The sequence below is a fragment of the Rhea americana genome, unplaced genomic scaffold (genome assembly GCF_003343005.1).
Source record: "Rhea americana isolate MKP2758 unplaced genomic scaffold, rheAme1 scaffold_18, whole genome shotgun sequence".
NCBI lineage: Eukaryota > Metazoa > Chordata > Aves > Rheiformes > Rheidae > Rhea > Rhea americana.
This window is the reverse complement of record NW_028185927.1, coordinates 4,102,181-4,111,152: the sequence shown is the minus strand read 5'-3', so window position 1 is coordinate 4,111,152 and position 8,972 is coordinate 4,102,181. Positions and strand designations below refer to the sequence as shown.

The window sequence follows — 8,972 nt, the reverse complement described above, 5'->3', positions numbered from 1 at the left end:
TATTCAAGTCCTACCAACACTGCATTTTTTTTAAAAAAAWTTATGTAGCTTTGGAGAGTTCGGCTATAATTTGAGTTTCCCAGAATGGAGATATTATCAAGTGACATCTGGATTGTTAACTACTCTGTCGAGATGGGAGTATTCAAAAGTTTCATCAATTGCTATTTTTGCAGCAACTCACGGAGTTTTATCCTGTATAACCTGTATTTCCTTTAAGACATATTTCTAAGTTACCTCTATGTAGAATTTTTTGTTTCCTCATCCTTGATCTTGGAAAAYTAGGTCAAACTTGATTTTTAGGTCATACTAGTAAAGCACAAAAATCAGCAACTGCTTCACACTGTGCCTTATAACCACCCTTCATTTATCCATGATCCTGATCTTTCATCAAGAAGTCATGAGCTTCATACTCACTACTTATAAGAAAAGTAATACCATTTAAAATGACAAATAACACATCTTATCAASATAGGATAATCTGAAGACTTCAGTGATGAAACAAAAAATAAATTTGAGCTAAGTTCAAAAACTGAACATTTCAAAGCTAGAATAATTTTTGGATGAGAAATCTTTCAAGTAGTTTACAATCAGCTAACACTTCTATAAAATGCTATAGTATCATTGCAGTGTCTTCTGAAYACCTTCTGAAAGAGTCCCTCGGGCACAATTTTGTAGTTGCACCCTGCAGAGGTGGGGCCTGCGAACCAACGGATGAAGTAAAGACGGCATTGCAAACCCCTTATTCTCCGAAATGCTCTGACATCTTGACTGGAGTTGATGGGAACCAGAAAATGAATCAGGTTAAGTTCGTTTCAAGCTACAGTTAAATGACAGTGATGATGGAGATGCAAAGCAGAGACGGCTTATATACATYCAGTACCTTGCAGAACGCAGTTGACCGATGGCTCCTGGGTGCTGCCACTATACAAATATTAACGCCAGAACCCGGGGGACGGAGTACAAAAAAACCAAACAAAAATAACCCCTCCCAAACCATAGTCCAAGCTTACTTCTCTTTCACCTTGAAATAGGGTGTTAAAATGCCAAATTACAGGCACTTCAAACTGTCCTTTTAATTTCTCTGTTCACTTTATATATTTTCACTAGATTCTTGTGAAAGAGAAAAAGAATGGCAAAGCAGAGCTTAACTGTGGCTGGAAGACTAGCAGAAGAGGGATGAGGAAAGCACAGTCCCTCTTTCTTTGTAGCACCTCTTTGCTATAGAAAGCCCTTACGGCTTCTTTTGCAATCTTGAGAGAGGTCAGAAGAGAAGAACAAATGTGACCCCTGGAAAATAATCTCTTTCATCTCCCTCGCTCCACCAAGGATACACTTCTTGTCTTGCAAATGGAGCCGTTCGACAATCATTGCTCTCGGTGCCTGGTTAAGCTTCATCTTTGGTGCTAACTAGTGCACTTTTGACCTCCCTATGCTGCCGTAGACATAGAGTGCCAAGAAAGGTCAAGGAACAACTTTTCCACAAAGATTATAGTCTGACAAACCTTTTCCTCTGGGCAACCCCAGAACTTGGATATTGGCCTTATTGGACTTGATTTTAAGATAATTCAAGGTTGCTCCAGCGAGAGCAAAAACAGTCGTTCTTCTACAGCTGCTGCGGAGCCCTCCTGCTAGTCCCTCCTTTGAGGCACGCCGTTCTTTGTGCTTTCTCTGGTGTGTTTACATCCAGCTTTCTGTGCCTTTAAGAAGGGATGGGGTGGGACTTTTCCTGAAAAATTATGAGCTTTTCTAGCAAAGAGCCAATACTATTTGAAAAGGAAAGTAAGTGCACAGTTTTTGGAATCACTAAAATATGCAGCTGCTCAGCTGCATTAGAGATATACAAAAAAAAGCTAAACATTAAAGCTTTTGTTTTCACACAGATAAAAGATAAGTCTTTTAACAGTCTTCTGTAAATACTCTTAATTCATAGACTGTGAAATAAATTAATAGTGCAATCAATATCAATTCCCCCTTTCTAATTAAGAAAAGAAATATTAAAAGCTTAGCCTCACAGAAGTGGCCAAACATTTGGGCACCATTCCATCCTCTAAGCTAGGAGCTGATCCGAGTGACACATTTAAAGATCTCTTCCTGCTAGTACTTTCTTTCCTCACGTTTATATTCCAGGACACATAGTACACCCATATCAGGTCAAATGCAGTATGCTTGGCCCATACAAAGACTGGAAAACGGGGCTTATCATAGGCAAATTAGTTGATCTATTATTTAACTGGCATAATTTTGTCAGAATACAGAYGTATAACAAAAGCCTAAAAATCCAATTGAACTTGTGGGTCTCTGTACTGGCACAGCAAGTCAATAACCATTTTCTTTAAAAATATTGTGTGGTTCAATATTCAAATTCCAAACAGCTATTATTTAATGTTTCCAAAGATACTCATAACATTAAAAAAGTTTAGTTATGAAGTAAATTCAGTTTAAACTTTCTATTTATAATTGAGCTTTCATTTTATATCTAGTATGAAACTGGAAAAAAAGAGAAGTCTGTTACAAAACCAGTAAGCAATATGTAGCCACCATAGTATGCTTATGTTTAAAATGCCAGATTGTTAAATAATCAAGAGTGTTGACATGATGAGGTACAGCATGGGAAAGCTGCTATAGCACCAAAAATAAACAAATAAATAAAAAAAYCCAAACCCAATCAGTAGGCATATTTTAAAGAATATAGCATATAAACACGTTTAAGAATTTGGGCTAAGTAGAGGTGCTGTGAATTTTTTTCCGCTGTTTGTCACACCTGATACAGGCACCGGCCCTGGGGTACTACAGGCCAGGTTCATCTCGCAATATCAGCACTCAACTGAGTTCAGTTTAGCTGATTCYAGTTTTAGTCTGTATAGTGGAAAAAAGTATTAGAAGAACACTGATTTTTTTATGGTAGTTCCTTGGTATTATAAGAATTCTGCCTTTTRAAGTGACAATTTTCTAATCATGTCATCCAGTTTCCTGTAGCTGTATGTTGTATCACCACTTGCTTGTTTACTTACAAGTTGTTTTGCACTAGTGACTACACAACCTCACTAGCTATAGTCCAACTTTCCAGCTTGGCAAAGGGAGAAGTACTCAGGCATCTTTCCTCCCTTTCTGTATTGAAAATTGAATCTCCTGATAAGTAAAACAGCCAAAAAGAGTCTCTAGGCTGCTTTGTGCCGCAGCATTGCTAGTGAAGGGAACAGCAAGAGCTCTCTTATCAGAGCCAGTATTTATGGATCATTATGCTGGAAAATACTTGGCTTTCACTCACTAACATTGTCACAATGAAATTACATTTAAGGACTTAAGACCTGGTTTAAAATGCGGATAAGCACAAATGGAATAACTGTACACTATGTAATTTTGCTTCTTCTAGATTTCATAACTTGGCTGATGGGAAATATTTCAGGYGCTTATTTGGGAATAGGAGTAGAGAGGAAGTGCTGATAGGTTTCTCCTTTCTTTTCTCTTTTTAAGAGCAAGCAGACACTTGTCCAAAACCCAGTCTCTTCTTTCTTTTGTAAAAGGCAAAAATAACATAATCATAAATAAAAAAATTGAGGAAAATAACTTGGAAATGGGGTATTCGCTTGAATATTTTGCTGTGCGGTCCCATTGGTAATAAAGCATAAGTCAATGACATTTTTATCCAAATTGATACTTTAGCAAATAACACTGTAATAACAATACACTTCTCAACCCACTACAGTTTAGATGCAAGAATATAGCCCACACCTACCTTGGAAAAGGGTCCTCTTGGTGTGCTCAGAAGCCTCCACCAAAACCTCTCTGCTCATATACATCTCTTATCAGTTCTACTTCCTAGCACCTGAGCTGTCGTTTCATTCCTTCCTTTTAAAGATTGTCAGCTGTGGTTCACAGGAGTGGCTGGATAATTTATCCATGCTCTTAAGCCTTTGTTTTCCAGCTCAGCACACATATTCAGTGCTGAAAGTCAAGCTTTTCCCCAGGGGTCTATTTTTCTACAGCACCAGATCTATATGTGTTTGTTGCAGATACTAAATAACTGCAGTTCTAGTACCTCTAAAAATGTCACATGTCAAACCTTCTTTTTAGGAGAGCTAGATGAAATCTCAGTCGCTTTTCACAGATGCTAGGGTTTAACTGCAGATCTTTTCTGATGAAACCTCAGCCCCTGCTCAGAGATGCCAGTGCGCCAGAGTCTGGATTTAAAACTGTTCGTAGCAGGTGAGACAGCACAAGCTACGAACACTGTTCTGGTAGTGGCAAGAGCAATTGGGAGGATGTTTCTGAAACTACTTTCTTTTTTATCCTTCAACAGGCCTCCTCATGATAAAATGCATAGATTTCCATGATTAACACAGCCTTTCTTCACATCATCTTTTCAATTTGACTGAGCTTAAGAAATACATGCAGAGATATTTCATTAGCGTGTTACTCTGGTGATAGGGATCAGGAAAGATAAATACTATCAATCATCATTGAAAACCCATTAGAAAACCATTACAATATATACTGTATTCTAAAAGGACCACCTGAATCTTYGGGTGAGGATATAGAAGTTGGGCTTGCAATGGTCTCTTCTAAGAAAATCTTAAAATTAAAGTTGTACGTAAATGTGGTTTGCATACACCCTTGTTTTAAAGACTCATAAAGGAAAGGTCCTGGCATAAAATTTTCTAGAGGAAAAAAAAAAAAAAGAAAAAATAACATATGATTGCATAAAACTTTCAAAGTACAATGGAAGTCTAAGAGAAATATAATTATTATTGTTGGTTTATCACCTCAAACATGTTGTTGTAAATGTCATTATATCAGATGARTTTGGAAACAGGTTTTCCATTTTGCACTTTATTTGACAAGGTGATTCATTGTTTAGAGCAGTTTAAGATGTCAGTTCCTTGTGGAAAGAATTGAGTTGTGCTGATGTGCATATGAGCATTCTTCCATCAAAGTATATGATTAAAGAAGGGTTATTCTTCTGAAATATTGTTACCCAACTTGCCTGAAATGTGTTTTCTTTATTGAAATATAATTTATCACAGTTAGCTTTTCCTAGGTAACCATATATATATGTTACATATGGCATATGGAAAGCTGGTTACAATTATGCACAAAATCATATTTGAGATAATTTCTTATACTGCAGCACAATAGCTTGTCAAGTAATTGGAATAATTTGTTTCTGACAGGTCACATCTTTACTCTCAACAGGGAATGAAAAGGAGAAAAAAAGAAATCCAGGCATCTTGTAAGCACCTTGCGTCTGTCAGTGGCCCACTTTGAATTGCTGCAGAATGGCAGAAATCTTCCATCTTGCTTTGGCCATTTCTGCATAGGATTGAGGAAATTTTCCCTATTCGTTCAATGGACAGCAGCTTTCATCATGAAGAATGAAGTTTGCTCTCCACTGTCATTAGTCTGAACTAACCTGCTATCTTAGCACAGCTGCCTATTCTATATTTAGGCTCCTTTACAATCCCACTGAGCTATTTGACTCAGTAATTTCTTGCAGAAATGAAATTCCACAGATTAATTATATACCATGTAAAGAAGTACAGTATCTCCTTCCATCATGCCTGAAATCACTACCAATCCATTTCTGTGATTGACTCGGTATTACGCRGCTTGAAGAAGAAGACAGATTTGTCTTAACCAAACCATTCATTATTTTGAATACTATCATGTCCGTTGTGTTACAAAATGCTATCAAATAGTTATAGATATATACTCTATGCATAACTCAACCTTTTTTTCCTTTTTCTTCTTCTGTCCTTTCTTTCTTTTATTTCTCTCTCTCTCTCTCTCTCTGTCTCCACATATTACTTCTCCAGTTTTCTCATCTGGCAACTCCTACATTTCCATATGCTGCCCTGTATATGAAAATCCAGTATACATGGCTGAGGAAAGCAAAGTCCTGACCTTTGTCTTCCCCTTTCAGTGTGCCYGTAAGAGTGGTGCGTGGCACAGAAATACGTGCACCCAGATTACAGATCGACTTTGCTCACGCTTGAGCATAATTATTAAGACCACATCCCTCTCTCCTCCAAAGAACCCACACATAGGTACCCCCCCTCCAAGAAGGAACCTCCTCTTCAACACCCTATATTTAATGCAATCAAACGTTAATTAACTGACAATGGTACAACTGATTGATATGCTTGGCATACTGAACAGCAGATTCAGAAAAAATGAGTATTCATGAATAGCATCACTTTACAGTTTGCAATAACAAGTCTAGCAATAGAGATAAATCTGTTTCAACACAATGTATGCTCCTAGCACTCTACAAATATTTTTATCAGAGCCAGTTCCCACCAACCATCCTTGCAGCTCCTCCTCCTTCTCTGCTTGTCTCTTCTCTTTCAGTCACCAGSCAGCGTGACACTTGCAGATCCAAGTCCTCCCTCCAGCGTAGCTGGCGCAGCTGCAGGCGTTACACGTGTAGCAGCCACCTTCCCTCCGCTCCAGCCCGCCGTTGTTCCGCCTGCCACTTGCCCACCTTTCCAAAATGTTCCCCGGTAATCGCCTGCCGCTTTCGGAGCCTACCAGTCGCAAATGTGAGTTGCAAACCCCTTCCTGTGATCACTGAACTGTGCAAAGAGAAAAGGCGCAAGCAGAGAACTGTTCAGCCCAGAGGTGCAGCCAAAGTAAAAGATGCAGGAAAAAGTAAAACGAGCAGCAACAGGTTTGACAAGCATTTCTATTCTAATTTATGGCAATGCTCCCTCTCCCTCCCCAAAGAAGGTAATTTCTGTATCAGAAATTACCATACCACTTCACTTTAGGGCATATTATTTCTAGCAGCATTTATGTTCCTGTCCCAGGAAAAGGATTGATGTGGGGTAGATGGTTGCTGCTCAATCTGATTTTAATCATTCCGTAAATGAGGGGCATGAAGAATGGTTTCTACTTTTCCACTACTGCTTGAAATCCTGTTAAATACATTTCCCCTTTCCTGCCTGTCCCACAATGCTCTTTTGGAAAATGCCATAACGATCCCTGGCCACATTCAAAACATCCTCGCACTAATTACAAGAAAGAAAAAAAAATCTTTAAAAAATTGAATGTGTTTTTTAAAAAATAATTTAACTTAAGTTCACAATCCTAAAATGCCATAGAGACATGAGCTCTATTGAGGCAGAAGTAGTCATTTGCCTGTATGATTGTTCTTTCCATACCATATCATTTCCCCTTAATGTAATTCTGTACTTCTTGTATTTTTAATTATTATTTTGGGAATAACTATAATATCCCAGTAATATTTATACACTTAAATTGCTGATTGAGACTCAATTCTAACTCCATTTTTAACTTCCCCACCTGCAGAAATAAAGTAATAATACTTACTACTGCCTAGGAAATTTCTTTTTTAAAGCACTGAAGCACTTAGAACTCATCCAGCGCACAGTCCTGTGCAATGCCAAGTTCATTTWTGGTCTAGTCCTTAAAAATTTGTTACAGCCAGGGAGGAGCATGCATATACTGAGCAAACAGTTAGTGGTCACGTGGAAAACGTACGCAGCTCAGGCTGACAGAGAAGGTACATAAGAGAGGGTGAGCATGAAAAGTGAGAGGCACAGCACTGAAGGCAATAGATCTGATGTCACTTCTTGGCCAAAATCCCTCTCAAAGCGATGCTATTATTAGGAATAAGTTCGTAGAAACTTGTCAGTGGAGGAGATTGACTTGGCTAAGAAYTTGACATCCCCTTTAATCCCCTCGGGCCAAGTTTGAGTACCGTCTGGTCTGAGCATCAATAACCCCCTTTCCGTGCACCGCAGCACAGAAGCCTTTACGACGTTACTCTTGATGTCTTCAACTCAAAAAGAATGCCCTTCTGCAGGATCCATTTTGGTCAAACTGCGTTGCTTTGCTCAACCCAGGGGGATTTTAGAAGGTGGGACAGAGGACGGAGGCTCCGTGCTGTGCCGTGCCTTCGTCCCTCCGGAGGGGGAAGGGGGAGATGCTCTCCAGCTGACGGTGCCCGCTGGAGTTTATCGCGAAGCGAACAGCAGCAGCAATGCCAGTGTCTTTGCTGGTGAGCGTGCGGTGTGTTTGTACGTTTAGGTACACGCGTGTGCAAGACGAAAAGCACAATTCACAATACAGACAGAGAGATGCCAGCTGAATTTCTCCTGCAAAGACGCGGAGTCCGTAAAAAACCCTTCGACTTACCTTGGGGAAAAAGCAGAGCACTAGGTGAGGAAGAGCCTGGCGACGTGGTTCACATGCCTATCCCTACATAAAACCACCGTGACTGCAAAACACCTTTTAAATCATAGTCCCAGGCATGTGCTTTACCGGCAGCGTTAGCGCGCATTCCCTTTGCTCGGAGCCCGAGAGGTCTGGCTCTCCGTGGAAGGAATGTGAAGCAGGCAGGAAAGGGAGATCCACGTGTCAGGGCCGTTGCTGTCAAATGGGCTCCTCACACATTGCAGATGTTGTTCAAGCGTAAGCCAGAGTGTGTGTGGAATAAAAAGCAGCCTATGGAGCGCTGGGTGGGGATAAATGCTGCAGAAAGCTTGTAGCATGCTTCTACACCACAGGAGAACTTCTCCAGAAGGGAACGGGGTCTGTAAAGGAATCTACGTACGGGCTGACCTTAGAGGTAATATTGGTACATCAACTTTATTTTTACACTATACCGATATTTTTCTTTAGGGAGTTAGCACTAGAACTTCTTGCAGGTGCTCAGCACAGTTTGGCCATAAGCGTATGACCTTACTAAGATGTGAACAAATCCTGTAGCAAATGTGTCAGAGATGTCTTTCAGAAATCCATTTTTATTGACATCGATAGCCAACAGGTTCTAAGTGAGAATAAAAAAGGAAAAAGCTTATAAGCATGCCAGAAAAAGAATGGTTGATAATGTCRGGCCTTGCATCCCAGTCATAAAACTTATCACTTTATCTCCTGAGACCGAATAACATAGACCTGGGAATACCACTTAAATTAAAATGTTCAGCATCTCAGAAAGGAACCACAGAGCC

General features: G+C 39.7%; 1 long non-coding RNA gene across 1 annotated transcript; it reads right to left on the bottom strand.

Annotated features, from left to right (window-relative positions):
* Window positions 1-4,814: 4,814 nt before the first annotated feature.
* LOC146597623 (uncharacterized) lies at window positions 4,815-8,716 on the bottom strand. Its single transcript, XR_014895466.1, has 2 exons — window positions 8,158-8,716; window positions 4,815-6,572 (listed from the first exon to the last, which is right to left on the bottom strand). It is a non-coding gene; the product is annotated as an uncharacterized LOC146597623 (long non-coding RNA).
* Window positions 8,717-8,972: the final 256 nt, after the last annotated feature.